Genomic DNA, 18212 nt, shown 5'->3' with positions numbered 1-18212 from the left:
AAAGATCTGTTTTTTTTTTTTTTTTTTTTTTTTTTCCAGGTTGAGTTAAATTTTACATTTAAAATATGTTTTTTTAATTATTCGTTTGTACTTGTTGATCTGCAAATGTGTTCGCCAGTAATTTTTAAACTTGATATTCTATTTAAATTTATATGTAATTTTTTAAAAGATAACTGGAAAAAAATCAATTTTTTAAATAAAATTATAAATTTTAGGTCAAGTGTGGCATATCTAAATGTTTTTTAATTTGATAAATGTTCTTGTGGTACATGTAGAGTGTTGGGTACTGATGCAACATTTTATGAAAATAAATTTCGAGTTTCTAAAAAAAGGTTTTTTTTTTCGATTTGGCTTAGCATACTAGTAGTTTTACACTTTCAGGTGCAAGTCGGCACGTGTTGCCGTTCTGCAAATTATATGAAACTTTTTCTCACGATTGATTTGACACAAGAGGAAAAATACAAGAGTGTATGCGACTTGAAACATTGACTTACATTTTTTGAGGGAAAACCTGTTGTGTATGCTTTTTATTTACTTATTTTTTGGAAAGTAGCGAAGTAGCGACTATATTTTAAAAGTAGTTTGTAGTTGCTACCTTTTGAAAAAGTAGTTGTAGTTGTAGTTAACTACATTTGTAACAAAGTAGTTGTAGTTGCAGTTCGCTACAAAAAAAATGTAGTTTTTCCAACCACTGGCACCAAATAATAATAACAATAATAATAATAATAATATGGAGCGAGAAAAAACTTTTATTTTAATAACATTTAATTTTTAATTAATTTTTTTAAATGTCCGAATTTTAAAGCAAGGTGTGGTCTTTATGACGTCACAAGTGATGAACTTTGGCGCGTACTCCACTAGTGCACTGAATGGCGTTTCCGATTATTAAGAAGCGAGTTAAATATTGCGCTGTACGCTTGCTATCAACCATATCGTTGCCACTACATGTCAGTAAAGAAGCAAATTAAATATTGCGATAATGGCATCAGTGAATGGCATTTCATCAATTGCGATGTCATTTGCAGAAGCTTGCTCTTTCAGAAAAAAATACATGTGTCCTTTTAAAATTTCGGAAACAACCCTAGTGTAGTAGTCAATAGCGTTAAAAACGCGCTTTAAAATCGATCGTTGGTGATATTAGGAACAGGAGAAGTTCGATGGTTTCCCCTGGGAATTATTTGAAATTGAAATCTTTAAGACACAATTGTATTGGTCATCTACCATCTTCGCAGCGAATGGAAAGGTATGGGATTCAAGAAACACCCCCGACTATTTTTCGAAATTGTGGTTTAAAATGAGTCATTCCATTTCAAATTAGGCAGGCAGGTATAAAAAGTGTCATATGACCATCACCGATTTTTTTTTTTTTTTTTTTGAAAACAGTAGTTACACCTAAGAGACATATGAAGTATTCCAAAGAGATTTTGCAAGAAATTTTTTTTTCTTCAGTTACAGCGTACTAAAATTCTGCACAAAATCTGCCATTTTGGAAAAAAAAAAACAGCAAAACACTCTATTTGAAATGAACACTCTATTTCAAAAAAATTTAACCTATTTGAATAATTCTTTTTTCTAAAAACAAATAAGAATCCATATATCCTCTAGACATCGGTTTTGAAAATTTAGTTAAGTTTTTACTTCCTTTTACAAAAAAGGAAGTATTGTATTCGCGAAAAAATTTTCACTCAAAAATCGCCCTTAATTTCCATTTTGCTCACCCCCAAATGAATGTTGAGTTTTTTTTTCGATTCGACCACATGCGGAAAAGTGCCTAAGAATGTATAGACACGCGAAATATCCATTTTGACCATCACCGAGGTAATTACAACGACTTTTCTCGTGACGTCTGTATGTATGTGCGTATGTGTGTATGTGCGTATGTGCGTATGTGCGTATGTGCGTATGTATCTCGCATAACTCAAAAATGGTATGTCCTAGAAAGTTGAAATTTGGTACATAGACTCGTAGTGGGGTCTAGTTGTGCACCTCCCCTTTTGGTTGCTTTCGGATGTTCCTAAGGGGATCTTTTGCACCTTTTTGGGGGGAAATCATTGTTAATATCAATGCAAACTTAAGTGGTGTTACAATTTGGCGGACACTTGGCGATATATCGCCAGTCTTTTGGTCGCCAAGTTTTGTCGCCAACTTGGCGGAAAATTTGGCGATTTTTTTTTATCTGGTTTTAATTTGGCCATCGTTTTTAATATTTAGAGATTAAACTATTGAATCACATTAAAATTGCCAATAATGGGAAAATGACATTAAAATGGAGTAAAAGGAAGTCATGTGAGGCACACATCAGCTCGTTTGATAAAGGAATAAATTTATGTTTGCGGCGAAAAAATGCATGTTTACCGATTTTATGATTTTTTTTTCTCCATGAAAAAAAAGTTTTTTTTACTAAACGTAGATGGCAGTCTAAAGCCCTTATATGATAGTTTCACAACATATTTTATTATAATCCTTGCATGCACACAGCCTTGGAAAAAAAATTTGAAATTTTTAAAATTTTCAAAAATTAGCAATTTTTGATGCGAGATTACTCAAAAAAAAAAAAAACATTTTTTTTTTTAAATCTAAAATTTGGCTCATTTGAACCCCATCTAATGCTCAACAAGTGGATGTACACCGCATCCCGTATTTTTTCCTATAAAATGTTTTATGATTTTTTGAAAGTGATCTTATCGCCCATGGCATGCATGTAAAATAAAAATGTCTTAATAATTTCAGTTTCTGAAATTCTGATTATATTAATGCCTAATAGCTACAATAATGCCACAAAAGTATAAAGTTTGTGCTTGTGGCACCTCGCATCCACTTGTGTGCTATAATATTTTCAAATTTCCCCGAAGGGAGGCATAGCTGTGATTTGCCCGAAGTGAGATCCGATCGAGAGATCCTGGCGGTTCCAAGGGGGAGCAATTTAGGGGGACACAGATGCATGGTAAAGAGGGGTGAAAATGGTACTTGAAAATGCGAAAGGAAAAACAGACAAATTAGTCCAAGGGCCGGATTCAAGTGAAACACTACACAATCGCAAAAAAGACAATCGCAATCGCCGAGATTTGCAATCGCTGTTGGCAGTCGAATTCAAGTGAAACAATTTGGACAATCGCAAGTGAGAAGTTGGGGTAGGAGCTACTGGTCGATGATAATCGCATGTACTTGGAGCGATTAACTGATATCAACCAATGAGAGAATTAGGTTTGAGCTCCCTGGGTTTGAGATGGTTAAAATCGTGATGCAATATTTGTTTTGATGTTGAATTCATGTTCGCTCGCGTAATGGATATGTTCCGTGCTATTTTTTTTCAACTTTCAGTTCTACAGTTGGAAAAGAAAGCAAACTGGATAAAAAATGTTGCCGTTTAAGAAATGCTTTATATGTTCCACATGCATATTGTATTTGTTTTGAATAAAACGCATGATGTTTAATGGAAAATTACGATTTGATAATCATTCGATGAGAATGAATCTGATGAGGGTCAAAGATTTTCAAATAATTTTCTCACAACGACAATTGAATAATATTTAGAGAATTTTGAATTTAAACTGCCTATTGTAATATCTGTTTGATTTGAACATGTTTGTTTCCCTACGTTGAATACATTTGCACAAGTAGTAAGTAAAAATATGTTTACTTATGAAGCAAAATGAGGGAAGGGGGGTGGGGTGGATTTTGGCGCAAATTGGCGCTATTAATATTTTTGGGGGGATTTTTAATTTTTGTATATTTATCTATTTAAATTTATTCATTGATTTATTTTTTATTTAAAGTTTTGTTTTAATTGATTTTATTCAGTTTATATTTTATTTCATTTTTTCTTTAGTTGTGTGTGTGGTGTAACACAGAACTTTTCTAATAGAATAATAATAATGATCGAAAATAAATAAAGAATATTAAAAAAAAATCATACCAAATATTCAAAAAACATTAATAAAAAATGAGAAAGAGGGTTCAGAAAATGGGGGGGGGGGGGGGTCGTGCCCTTGGACTTGGGGGATGGGCACCCCTGCGAAAGCTCATGCAAATATTCCATGACATCTAAAACAAACCATATATTTTCTGACCATCCGGTTTACAGGATTGTATTTGCCTCTGAATAAGTGACACTATATTTAAGGGACAGTTACAGAAAAAACTTACAAAAATAAATGCATACAAAGTATAGAATTTACTGGAATACAAAATGTACTGGAATACAAAGTATTGAATTTACTTGAATTTGAGAGTCTATAATTCAACTGGAGAAAGGTTGACATGAACGTATACTAACGTATTCTAAAAGTCTTGCTAAAAAAATTGACATGCTTGTTCCTTTTCCTTCTCAGCACTTTATTCAAGTAGACTAACAGCCGATGGATAGTCAACGGTCCATGAATAGCTTTGTGTAAAAAACTTGAAATGTGAACAGTAATTGAAATTTATACTGTACTGAATTTTAAATTGCATGAAATCAAATAAATCCATGTTACTTCAAAATACACTCTATAACAAAAAAAATGACGCACCAAGAAGGAGTTGTCCGATTGAGACGAAAATTGGTGGATAGGAAGACAATGTACAGAATAGTAAATGATTAAAATCTCAGAACAATTGAATGATTTTTGTCTGAGTTACAGTAACTAGTTCAATATATTGTTGACCCGGCTCTAGCCTGGATACAAACCGAAACACGGCATGGCATAGACCAATAAAGCTCCCGGATGGTGTCCTACGGTATTTCCTGTCAAATTCGCTCAATTGTCGAACGAGGTCATCAACATTCCGTGCCAGATGCAATCGCCTTCCCATCATATCCTAGACATGCTCGATGGGAGAGAGATCAGGCAATCTGACAGGCCAAGGAAATGTTTTACAAGTTTGCAGACAGTTCACAGCAACGCGTGCCGTATGTGGTCTGGCATCGTCTTGCTGAAAAACCTGCCGAGGGTATTCCAAAAGGAACGGTAGCAAAACAGGTCGTAGGATGTCGTCGACGTACAGCTGTACAGTAAGTCTTCCTCTAATTACGAACCAGAGGTGTCCAGCTATCAAAGGAAATGGCAGTTCCGACCATAATGCCTTGTTGAGGGCCGGTGTGGCGTCCAATAGTGAAAGCAGGATTCCCCGTCTGCCCTGGGTGTCTCCAAACACGTCTTCGATTATCGTCAGGGCCCAGTTAGAAGCGGGATTCGCCGCTAAAGACTATACGTCCATACTTTAATCTGACTCAGCAATGTGCAAGCGTCAGTGGCAGGTGGCGTAACGGTCGGCGCGAGCGTAGATTTCGCTGTCTCAATCGTCTGTAAATGGTCCTGATGGACACTGGTGCAGGCTCGGACTGGCCCGCCTGCCAACCTGCCCGAGGGCAGGTGTGCCCTTCCCACTTTTTAAGATGAAATGCAATGCAAACGCCTTCGCTGGAAAAAAAATAAATAAATAAAAACTTGTCTTGCAAATTCAGAACGAAAGTTTTCTAATTGATTCGAAAAGCTCTCATACCCTCCCCTCATTTTGAAGTTTCGAAAATTTTCCTCCGAGCCCGCTTTCAATGATGTTATCATCTAAAATTTTCCGTCTTTTGAGTTTCAATTTCGAAAAATTGCCGGGAAAAGTTCCTTCTATCCCATCCCCACCCTTCCCGTAATGTTTCCAAAGATGACAAGAGCGTTTTTAAGACTCTTATTTTAAAAAAAAGAAAGAAGAAAAAGGAGAGACCTTCGAATCTTCAATCAAATAGACTGCCTATTCTGGAACTTCGATTTCGAAACCGTTATGGAAGAAAGTTTCGAATCTCATTCCTTTCCCTAACGTCATTAAAGATAGACGGCAATAGCGTTTTAGGATTAAAATTAAAAAAAAAAATTCTGGAGATGTAGGCCACTAGACCTTTTCTCTTTATCTTCTAACATCATCGAAGTTATAAGTTTTTCTACACTTATTTTTAATGAATTTCATAGTGAAAAAGTTGAATTTCACATAGATATGAAGCAGTGCATTTTATAACATAATGACCACGTGACATCAATGTCGCCTAGTGAAAAAAATATCACTCAGAAGATGCGAAATCAAACCACTGGGCGACATTTCAGAAATTCCGAATGTACTTATTCATTATTTTTTGTAAATTGCCGTTTTTGGCACTCGATTCAAAAAACTAGTGAAACGTGCCTTCCCCTAAAAGTTAACAAAGATGGCCGACAGTTGAGTTTTTACAATTTCAATGGGAAGTCCACAAAATCTAGCCTCTCCCAACTAAACAAAAATCGTCTAAAATTGTGTTTAAAAAAATCCGGGAAAAGGTCACCAAAATCTCTCTCTCTCCCCCCCCCCCCCAACACATCCCAAAAAATAGTCCACAACTGTATTTTTATGACTTTAATTCAAAAAAATTATTAATTTTGACACTTAGATTTCAACATAAAATCCCTATTTTTCGAAGACATTTCCTCCATTCAAATTATTATTCAGTGCTTCATCTCAGCTTTCCGTAACAATGCTTTTATCAAAATTTGTAGCTTGAATAAAATCATTGAGAAAAAATATCTGTTGCCATTTTTCCCTCGAATATGAATAAATAAAATTTTTACTTTTGTTTTGAGGCTTTTCCTGAAATTGGAGAATTTAAAATGTTTCCTTTTTGGATGTTTTTCCGCAATCTACCGCAAAATTTTACTGATTTTTTTTTTTCAAGCCTGATTGTTGAACACGCGTCACTTGACATAACTTTTATTTTCAAGGTAGACCGTGCAAAGTCGGGCGACGCAGCTAGTTTTGATATAAAACTTAAGGAAGATGGGAAAAGGCGTCCGTTTCATCATTTGAACTCTGCCCCACCTCGAAAAAGTTAATGATTAGAAAAAAAAAAAGTTAAAGACAGTTAGCAATACGAAACGATTTTAATCTTCCTACCGAACTTACCACATACACACACACGCGCGTTTGTGTGTTCTTTTCATCTTTTAGTTTTGGCGTTATTTTTTGACTGGGTCTTGGGGGATTATTAGGGAAAAAGTACATACTCAGTACATATTAAGGAAAAATGCAACAAAATACATACACAAATGTATATTAACATTATGGTTCTGTAATCCTTGAGAGGGGATAACTCCCTTGACCCCCCCCCCAAGTGACGAGCCTGGGGCTTAGCCCCCCTAGATGCAAAAGGCTAACTCCGCCCATGATTTTCTGCGTTCTGTGCAATTTATTTTTATTTCAATTTCATTTTTTCCGCTTCTGCACATGACATCACAAGTGATGAAATGCCATTCGCTCATGCCATTAGCGCAGAGAGCAAGCGATATTTAATTTGAATCTTTACTCACATGCATTGGCAACAATATGGTTGATAGCAAGCGTAGAGCGCGATATTTAATTCGCTTCTGAATGGGGTTGTTTCCATCAGTCAAAAGTACCACTTTTAGTCACTGAATTGATAGAATGAGCACCAAACAGTGGTTGGAAGTAGCGCGCTACAAGTAGCGACGCTACTGTAGTAGCGACATTTTTGAGTGGTTTGTAGTGTAGCATACTACTTTTTTAAAAAAGTAGTGTAGTGAGTAGTTAACTACAAAAAAATAGCAGTTTGTTGCGATTTCTGGAAACTACTTTTAAATAAACTGAAAACAAAAGGTTCAAACGAATTTGACTGGAGCAAATTTTACACAATTACATCAGCGGATGCAATGAGAAATAAGACTCATAAAAATACGAGCTGACCTCAGGGCATTTCACTTTGACGCCATTAGTTTTTTTTGCCGTCGTAATTTTCATATTTCACCAATATTTATATTGCAAAAAGCACTTTTTTTTTCACGAAAATGAAGATATCGGTGATTTCGCGAGTTGAAAATTTGGTGAATTTTATATGAACAGACCGAAGATTAAAAAACAAAAATATTTTAGCGAGGCTTAAATATTTTTGTTTTTTAATCTTCGAGGCTGTATTCAACAAATAAAAAGAAGCTACTGAAAATGTTATAGAAAAGGATGAAATTGAACTTTTCTGGAGGACTTACAATAAATACGAGCATTACAGTGTATGAGAGTATGATGACGGATATTTTTCTTAGTGTCTTCTGATGAGCTAATTTATCAATCTTTTTACTTCCTTTTACAAAAAAGGAAGTATTGTATTCGCGAAAAAATTTTCACTCAAAAATCGCCCTTAATTTCCATTTTGCTCACCCCCAAATGAATGTTGAGTTTTTTTTTCGATTCGACCACATGCGGAAAAGTGCCTAAGAATGTATAGACACGCGAAATATCCATTTTGACCATCACCGAGGTAATTACAACGACTTTTCTCGTGACGTCTGTATGTATGTGCGTATGTGTGTATGTGCGTATGTGCGTATGTATCTCGCATAACTCAAAAATGGTATGTCCTAGAAAGTTGAAATTTGGTACATAGACTCGTAGTGGGGTCTAGTTGTGCACCTCCTATTTTGGTTGCATTCGGGTGTTTCTAAAGGGGTCTTTTGCACCTTTTTGGGGGGAAATCATTGTTAATTTCGATGCAAACTCAAGTGGTGTTATAATTTGGCGGTCACTTGGCGATATATCGCCAGTCTTTTGGTTGCCAAGTTTTGTCGCCAACTTGGCGAAAAATTTGGCGATTTTTTTTTTTTAAAATCTGCTTTCAATGTGGCCATTGCTAGTGATATTTAAAGAGTTAGAGAGAGAATCCCATTAAAATTGCAATAATAGGGAAATAGCATTAAATTGGTGTAAAAGGAAGTCATGTGATGCACACATCAGCTCGTTTTGTTCAATCCTCTTACGGTGTGTGTGTGTATTAGGGTGCCCCCCCCCCAGCCAAAAAAAATGAAAGTTGATTTTTCAAGTCGCACACTCTCTTATTATATATTTTATCCTTTTACGTCAAAAAAAAAAATCGTATAATTTGAACGGCAGCAATTGCCGATTATGTCTGAAAGTGTGAACCAGCACTTTTGTAATGCTAGGCCAAATTGAAATAAAATGTTTTTTTAGAAACTCAAAATCAGACAAAAGTACCACTTTTAGTCACTGAATTGATAGAATGAGCACCAAACAGTGGTTAGAAGTAGCGCGCTACAAGTAGCGACGCTACTGTAGTAGCGACAGTTTTGAGTGGTTTGGAAATTGAACTTTTCTGGAGGACTTACAATAAATACGAGCATTACAGTGTATGAGAGTATGATGACGGATATTTTTCTTAGTGTCTTCTGATGAGCTAATTTATCAATCTTTTTTTGTTCAATCCTCTTACGGTGTGTGTGTGTATTAGGGTGCCCCCCCCCCCCCAGCCAAAAAAATGAAAGTTGATTTTTCAAGTCGCACACTCTCTTAATCTATAATTTATCCTTTTACGTCAAAAAAAAAAATCGTATAATTTGAACGGCAGCAATTGCCGATTATGTCTGAAAGTGTGAACCAGCACTTGTTTAATGCTAGGCCAAATTGAAATAAAATGTTTTTTTAGAAACTCAAAATTTCTGTTGATAAAACGTTGCTTCTATACCCCACATATGCACCACAAAAACATTTATTCAAATTAAAAACCATTTAGATATCTCACACGTGCCTAACATTTATAATTTTCTTCAAAAAATTAAGTTTTTGATACATATTTTCAGAAATGTCAGATTTTACGAAATGAACAAGCTGAAAAATAAACAGAAAAGTAGTTAATTAAAGTTAAATAGAAACTTTTGTTTTCCTGCAATTTTTAAGTCTCCCACATAGTACTCAAAGATCTGTTTTTTTTTTTTTTTTTTTTTTTTTTTTTTCCTGGTTGAGTTAAATTTTACATTTAAAATATGTTTTTTTAATTATTCGTTTGTACTTGTTGATCTGCAAATGTGTTCGCCAGTAATTTTTAAACTTGATATTCTATTTAAATTTATATGTAATTTTTTAAAAGATAACTGGAAAAAAATCAATTTTTTAAATAAAATTATAAATTTTAGGTCAAGTGTGGCATATCTAAATGTTTTTTAATTTGATAAATGTTCTTGTGGTACATGTAGAGTGTTGGGTACTGATGCAACATTTTATGAAAATAAATTTCGAGTTTCTAAAAAAGGTTTTTTTTTTTCGATTTGGCTTAGCATACTAGTAGTTTTACACTTTCAGGTGCAAGTCGGCACGTGTTGCCGTTCTGCAAATTATATGAAACTTTTTCTCACGATTGATTTGACACAAGAGGAAAAATACAAGAGTGTATGCGACTCGAAACATTGACTTACATTTTTTGAGGGAAAACCTATTGTGTATGCTTTTTATTTACTTATTTTTTGGAAAGTAGCGAAGTAGCGACTATATTTTAAAAGTAGTTTGTAGTTGCTACCTTTTGAAAAAGTAGTTGTAGTTGTAGTTAACTACATTTGTAACAAAGTAGTTGTAGTTGCAGTTCGCTACAAAAAAAATGTAGTTTTTCCAACCACTGGCACCAAATAATAATAACAATAATAATAATAATAATATGGAGCGAGAAAAAACTTTTATTTTAATGACATTTAATTTTTAATTAATTTTTTTAAATGTCCGAATTTTAAAGCAAGGTGTGGTCTTTATGACGTCACAAGTGATGAACTTTGGCGCGTACTCCACTAGTGCACTGAATGGCGTTTCCGATTATTAAGAAGCGAGTTAAATATTGCGCTGTACGCTTGCTATCAACCATATCGTTGCCACTACATGTCAGTAAAGAAGCAAATTAAATATTGCGATAATGGCATCAGTGAATGGCATTTCATCAATTGCGATGTCATTGCAGAAGCTTGCTCTTTCAGAAAAAAATACATGTGTCCTTTTAAAATTTCGGAAACAACCCTAGTGTAGTAGTCAATAGCGTTAAAAACGCGCTTTAAAATCGATCGTTGGTGATATTAGGAACAGGAGAAGTTCGATGGTTTCCCCTGGGAATTTTTTTAAATTGAAATCTTTAAGACACAATTGTATTGGTCATCTACGCAGCGAATGGAAAGGTATGGGATTCAAGAAACACCCCCGACTATTTTTCGAAATTGTGGTTTAAAATGAGTCATTCCATTTCAAATTAGGCAGGCAGGTATAAAAAGTGTCATATGACCATCACCGATTTTTTTTTTTTTTTTTGAAAACAGTAGTTACACCTAAGAGACATATGAAGTATTCCAAAGAGATTTTGCAAGAAATTTTTTTTTCTTCAGTTACAGCGTACTAAAATTCTGCACAAATCTGCCATTTTGGAAAAAAAAAAAAAAAAAACAGCAAAACACTCTATTTGAAATGGACACTCTATTTCAAAAAAATTTAACCTATTTGAATAATTCTTTTTTCTAAAAACAAATAAGAATCCATATATCCTCTAGACATCGATTTTGAAAATTTAGTTAAGTGTTTTGATAAAGGAATAAATTTATGTTTGCGGCGAAAAAATGCATGTTTACCGATTTTATGATTTTTTTTTCTCCATGAAAAAAAAGTTTTTTTTACTAAACGTAGATGGCAGTCTAAAGCCCTTATATGATAGTTTCACAACATATTTTATTATAATCCTTACATGCGCACAGCCTTGGAAAAAAAATTTGAAATTTTTAAAATTTTCAAAAATTAGCAATTTTTGATGCGAGATTACTCAAAAAATCCATTTTTTTTTAAATTTAAAATTTGGCTCATTTGAACCCCATCTAATGCTCAACAAGTGGATGTACACCGCATCCCGTATTTTTTCCTATAAAATGTTTCATGATTTTTTGAAAGTGACCTTATCGCCCATGGCATGCATGTAAAATAAAAATGTCTTAATAATTTCAGTTTCTGAAATTCTGATTATATTAATGCCTAGTAGCTACAATAATGCCACGAAAGTATAAAGTTTGTGCTTGTGGCACCTCGCATCCACTTGTGTGCTATAATATTTTCAAATTTCCCCGAAGGGAGGCATAGCTGTGATTTGCCCGAAGTGAGATCCGATCGAGAGATCCTGGCGGTTCCAAGGGGGAACAATTTAGGGGGACACAGATGCATGGTAAAGAGGGGTGAAAATGGTACTTGAAAATGCGAAAGGAAAAACAGACAAATTAGTCCAAGGGCCGGATTCAAGTGAAACACTACACAATCGCAAAAAAGACAATCGCAATCGCCGAGATTTGCAATCGCTGTTGGCAGTCGAATTCAAGTGAAACAATTTGGACAATCGCAAGTGAGAAGTTGGGGTAGGAGCTACTGGTCGATGATAATCGCATGTACTTGGAGCGATTAACTGATATCAACCAATGAGAGAATTAGGTTTGAGCTCCCTGGGTTTGAGATGGTTAAAATCGTGATGCAATATTTGTTTTGATGTTGAATTCATGTTCGCTCGCGTAATGGATATGTTCCGTGCTATTTTTTTTCAACTTTCAGTTCTACAGTTGGAAAAGAAAGCAAACTGGATAAAAAATGTTGCCGTTTAAGAAATGCTTTATATGTTCCACATGCATATTGTATTTGTTTTGAATAAAACGCATGATGTTTAATGGAAAATTACGATTTGATAATCATTCGATGAGAATGAATCTGATGAGGGTCAAAGATTTTCAAATAATTTTCTCACAACGACAATTGAATAATATTTAGAGAATTTTGAATTTAAACTGCCTATTGTAATATCTGTTTGATTTGAACATGTTTGTTTCCCTACGTTGAATACATTTGCACAAGTAGTAAGTAAAAATATGTTTACTTATGAAGCAAAATGAGGGAAGGGGGGTGGGGTGGATTTTGGCACAAATTGGCGCTATTAATATTTTTGGGGGGATTTTTAATTTTTGTATATTTATCTATTTAAATTTATTCATTAATTTATTTTTTATTTAAAGTTTTGTTTTAATTGATTTTATTCAGTTTATATTTTATTTCATTTTTTCTTTAGTTGTGTGTGTGGTGTAACACAGAACTTTTCTAATAGAATAATAATAATGATCGAAAATAAATAAAGAATATTAAAAAAAAATCATACCAAATATTCAAAAAACATTAATAAAAAATGAGAAAGAGGGTTCAGAAAATGGGGGGGGGGTCGTGCCTATGGACTTGGGGGATGGGCACCCCTGCGAAAGCTCATGCAAATATTCCATGACATCTAAAACAAACCATATATTTTCTGACCATCCGGTTTACAGGATTGTATTTGCCTCTGAATAAGTGACACTATATTTAAGGGACAGTTACAGAAAAAACTTACAAAAATAAATGCATACAAAGTATAGAATTTACTGGAATACAAAATGTACTGGAATACAAAGTATTGAATTTACTTGAATTTGAGAGTCTATAATTCAACTGGAGAAAGGTTGACATGAACGTATACTAACGTATTCTAAAAGTCTTGCTAAAAAAATTGACATGCTTGTTCCTTTTCCTTCTCAGCACTTTATTCAAGTAGACTAACAGCCGATGGATAGTCAACGGTCCATGAATAGCTTTGTGTAAAAAACTTGAAATGTGAACAGTAATTGAAATTTATACTGTACTGAATTTTAAATTGCATGAAATCAAATAAATCCATGTTACTTCAAAATACACTCTATAACAAAAAAAATGACGCACCAAGAAGGAGTTGTCCGATTGAGACGAAAATTGGTGGATAGGAAGACAATGTACAGAATAGTAAATGATTAAAATCTCAGAACAATTGAATGATTTTTGTCAGAGTTACAGTAACTAGTTCAATATATTGTTGACCCGGCTCTAGCCTGGATACAAACTGAAACACGGCATGGCATAGACCAATAAAGCTCCCGGATGGTGTCCTACGGTATTTTCTGTCAAATTCGCTCAATTGTCGAACGAGGTCATCAACATTCCGTGCCAGATGCAATCGCCTTCCCATCATATCCTAGACATGCTCGATGGGAGAGAGATCAGGCAATCTGACAGGCCAAGGAAATGTTTTACAAGTTTGCAGACAGTTCACAGCAACGCGTGCCGTATGTGGTCTGGCATCGTCCTGCTGAAAAACCTGCCGAGGGTATTCCAAAAGGAACGGTAGCAAAACAGGTCGTAGGATGTCGTCGACGTACAGCTGTACAGTAAGTCTTCCTCTAATTACGAACCAGAGGGGTCCAGCTATCAAAGGAAATGGCAGTTCCGACCATAATGCCTTGTTGAGGGCCGGTGTGGCGTCCAATAGTGAAAGCAGGATTCCCCGTCTGCCCTGGGTGTCTCCAAACACGTCTTCGATTATCGTCAGGGCCCAGTTAGAAGCGGGATTCGCCGCTAAAGACTATACGTCCATACTTTAATCTGACTCAGCAATGTGCAAGCGTCAGTGGCAGGTGGCGTAACGGTCGGCGCGAGCGTAGATTTCGCTGTCTCAATCGTCTGTAAATGGTCCTGATGGACACTGGTGCAGGCTCGGACTGGCCCGCCTGCCAACCTGCCCGAGGGCAGGTGCGCCCTTCCCACTTTTTAAGATGAAATGCAATGCAAACGCCTTCGCTGGAAAAAATAAATAAATAAATAAAAACTTGTCTTGCAAATTCAGAACGAAAGTTTTCTAATTGATTCGAAAAGCTCTCATACCCTCCCCTCATTTTGAAGTTTCGAAAATTTTCCTCCGAGCCCGCTTTCAATGATGTTATCATCTAAAATTTTCCGTCTTTTGAGTTTCAATTTCGAAAAATTGCCGGGAAAAGTTCCTTCTATCCCATCCCCACCCTTCCCGTAATGTTTCCAAAGATGACAAGAGCGTTTTTAAGACTCTTATTTAAAAAAAAAAGAAAGAAAGAAAGAAGAAAAAGGAGAGACCTTCGAATCTTCAATCAAATAGACTGCCTATTCTGGAACTTCGATTTCGAAACCGTTATGGAAGAAAGTTTCGAATCTCATTCCTTTCCCTAACGTCATTAAAGATGGACGGCAATAGCGTTTTAGGATTAAAATTTAGAAAAAAATTCTGGAGATGTAGGCCACTAGACCTTTTCTCTTTATCTTCTAAAATCATCGAAGTTATGAGTTTTTCTACACTTATTTTTAATGAATTTCATAGTGAAAAAGTTGAATTTCACATAGATATGAAGCAGTGCATTTTATAACATAATGACCACGTGACATCAATGTCGCCTAGTGAAAAAAATATCACTCAGAAGATGCGAAATCAAACCACTGGGCGACATTTCAGAAATTCCGAATGGGAATTTCTGTACTTATGTACTTATTCATTATTTTTGTAAATTGCCGTTTTTGGCACTCGATTCAAAAAACTAGTGAAACGTGCCTTCCCCTAAAAGTTAACAAAGATGGCCGACAGTTGAGTTTTTACAATTTCAATGGGAAGTCCACAAAATCTCTCCTCTCCCAACTAAACAAAAATCGTCTAAAATTGTGTTTAAAAAAATCCGAGAAAAGGTCACCAAAATCTCTCTCTCTCTCTTCCCCCCCCCCCCCAACACATCCCAAAAAATAGTCTACAACTGTATTTTTATGACTTTAATTCATAAAAAATTCCAGGGGAGAGTTCCTCAACCTCCTCTCTCCAATGTCATCGAAGATTCTCAAAACTTCTGAATTTTTGGAGCTTCAATTTCGAAAAAATCACCGGAATCGAAAAGTTTTTCGAAAATGTCGTTAATGAGGGCTTTCAATTACGTTTTTAAAACTTCAATTCCGAAAAAATTTCGGGGGAGAGCCCTCGATCTCGTGTCCTACTCCTAACGTCAATGAAGGCCTACTAACATTACATTTTTGAATATTCAATATTGAAAAGTTGAGGGCTAAATCCCGACTCCATCCCTTCCCTTTACACTACCAAAGATGGCTATATAACCATCGTATTTCAAAGCTCCAATTTCCAACAATTTCCGATGGAAAGTTCCAAACATCGTTCCTTCCCCCTAAGTTATAAAAGATGGCTTACAACTGCGTTTTTGAGACTTCAATTTCAAAACATTTCCGGAGAGGAGCCCCCATGTCTTTCTTTCCTCATCTTTCAACATCATTCAAAGGTCGTCTAAAACAGCGTTTTTGGAACTCCTACATCGAAAAGTTTCTGTTGAAAAATTCTGAGCCTGAACCCCATGTCTTCTGCTACGTCATCAAAGATGGCTTACAATTGCGTTTTTAGGACTTCAATTCCAAATTTTTTTCCGGGGGAAAGCCCCCGAATCCACTGGTGTTTAGCAATACAAAATATATCTAAAATTGCATTTTTGAAGCTATCGTAAAACGACTGGGGAGAACTCATGTATCTCATCTTTCCCTTCAAGAACTCAAAGATAGCAAATAATTGTGTTTTCGAAAATATACCCTTATTTTATTTTATTTTTTTAACCGGAACGGGATCCCCAAACCTCCCTTCCACTTGTTAACCTCCAAATAGTCTAAAAATTCGTTCCGAACAAAATTTTTCGGGAGAAAGCCTGCAAACACTCCTTCCTTTGCGCGAATATTAAGCAAAACTCAATCAACAAACAAATCCAAAACTATCTTCAAATTTTATTTACAAATGCAATTTTAGTCTTTCACTATGTTAGGTAGTTAAACTGGTAAAAAGAGATGCCATTTTGGTGCTGCAACCTTTCTTTTATAAGGATAAAAGTACAATTGAGGACCTGAATAACAACTGAAAAAACTTCACGAGTTTTCAAACGAATCAAAAGTTAAAGGGTTTAATTTTGATAACAAATCCAGAATATTAGTAGAAACTCTTTTTTTTTTTTTTCAATTTTTTTATTCTTGTGTATGTGTAATACTCGCAATACTTATAACTTTCATTCAAACTCTTTAAACAAAGCACATTATTCGGAAAAAAAAACATGCTTCAGTTCTTACAACTTTTTTAAAAAATTTATATTTTCATTATTCCCCCTCCCCCCCTTGATGAATTACTCAATCGCCTCTCTCAACAGGATCGTCTGGATCCACCACTGATCGCTCCCCTAAAATAATCGTCTGTATACTTTCTGCGCCCCCCCCCCCCCCCATTGGCATGCGCCTTCAGAAAAATTGGGGTATGCGCCTTTTTGAAGACCCAGTCCGACCCTGCACTGGTGTTGGCGTTGAACGTCTAATGGTTGATAGAGATGAAGAAGCAGCTGTGACAGCTGATCGAACAATCATTCTGAGGGTCACAACAGACCGTAAGGACAGAAATTCTGTCCTTACGGTCTGTTGTGACCCTAGGTCGACCGCTACCATCCTGACGCTGAACTCCGCCATTTTCCACCCATCCTTGCCAGCATGTTCGAATCGTCGCATCGCTTCGACTCAAATGACGAGCGATTCTCCGATCAGACCAACCGGCCTCTTTCAATCCAATGATACGACTTCTCTCAAACTCTGACAGTTGCTCATAATGAGCACGAATCCTGCGGCGAGGCATTTTTTAAGTTGTTGAAAGGTAAGCTGAATCGCAATCAAACCGAAATTTTTAACAACCGTTGAAGAACTGCTGCTTATAAACATCCGCTGGATGCGCAGTTCCGATGCGCTGGAGATCAAACTATTCATTCATTGGACACCAAATTTTAATCATTTGCATATCTGGTCAAGACACTCATACATACAAAATTTCAAAGCAATCGGATGATAGCCTCTTGGTGCGTCGAATTTTTTGTTATAGAATGTAATTCACGTATCTTGCAAAACTTAGGAATAATCAAATTTTTGATTAAATTTTAAATATTAAAAGAATAAATTTTGAATAATTTTTAATTTATTCAGTATACATGAATCATTTTAGCATTTTATATTAAATGTTAATAGTTCCTGTTTATTACGAAATTATTCTGAATTAATATCTACTGCATGCATCATTTCATATACATCCGAAGAAGGGACACCTCTATTTAAGACACAAAATTTTCAGTCGCTAGACTCGTCTTAACTGGACGTTTGCCAATGCCATAGCAACAGTAGGCGGACATTAGTCTGTCTTATTGAATTTTGTTCATTTTTTTGAAATTGTGAAAGTTTTTATTGTCATTATTATCCTTAATTTTTTTTAATGAAATTTCGTAATGCGTTATTTTACTAACATTTTGTTGTTATGTGTTTTGTATTTGAAGTTATTATTTTTTTTTTCTTCTGCAGGATATACTGGGATATGTGCGTCGTGGAGCAGTTGTTTTCTTCGTAGATCATGCTTATCGCAATTTGCTTCGACCCATTAATCGGTGTTTGTTTAGGTATGACCTTCTTCATTACAAAATAAATTATTTACATACTGTACATTTGAGCGCTGTCAAAGAGATATTTCGACAGTATCATCTACATTTAAA

This window comes from Uloborus diversus, chromosome 6 (assembly GCF_026930045.1).
Source record: "Uloborus diversus isolate 005 chromosome 6, Udiv.v.3.1, whole genome shotgun sequence".
NCBI classification, from domain to species: Eukaryota; Metazoa; Arthropoda; class Arachnida; order Araneae; family Uloboridae; genus Uloborus; species Uloborus diversus.
This window is presented reverse-complemented; position numbering follows the sequence as displayed.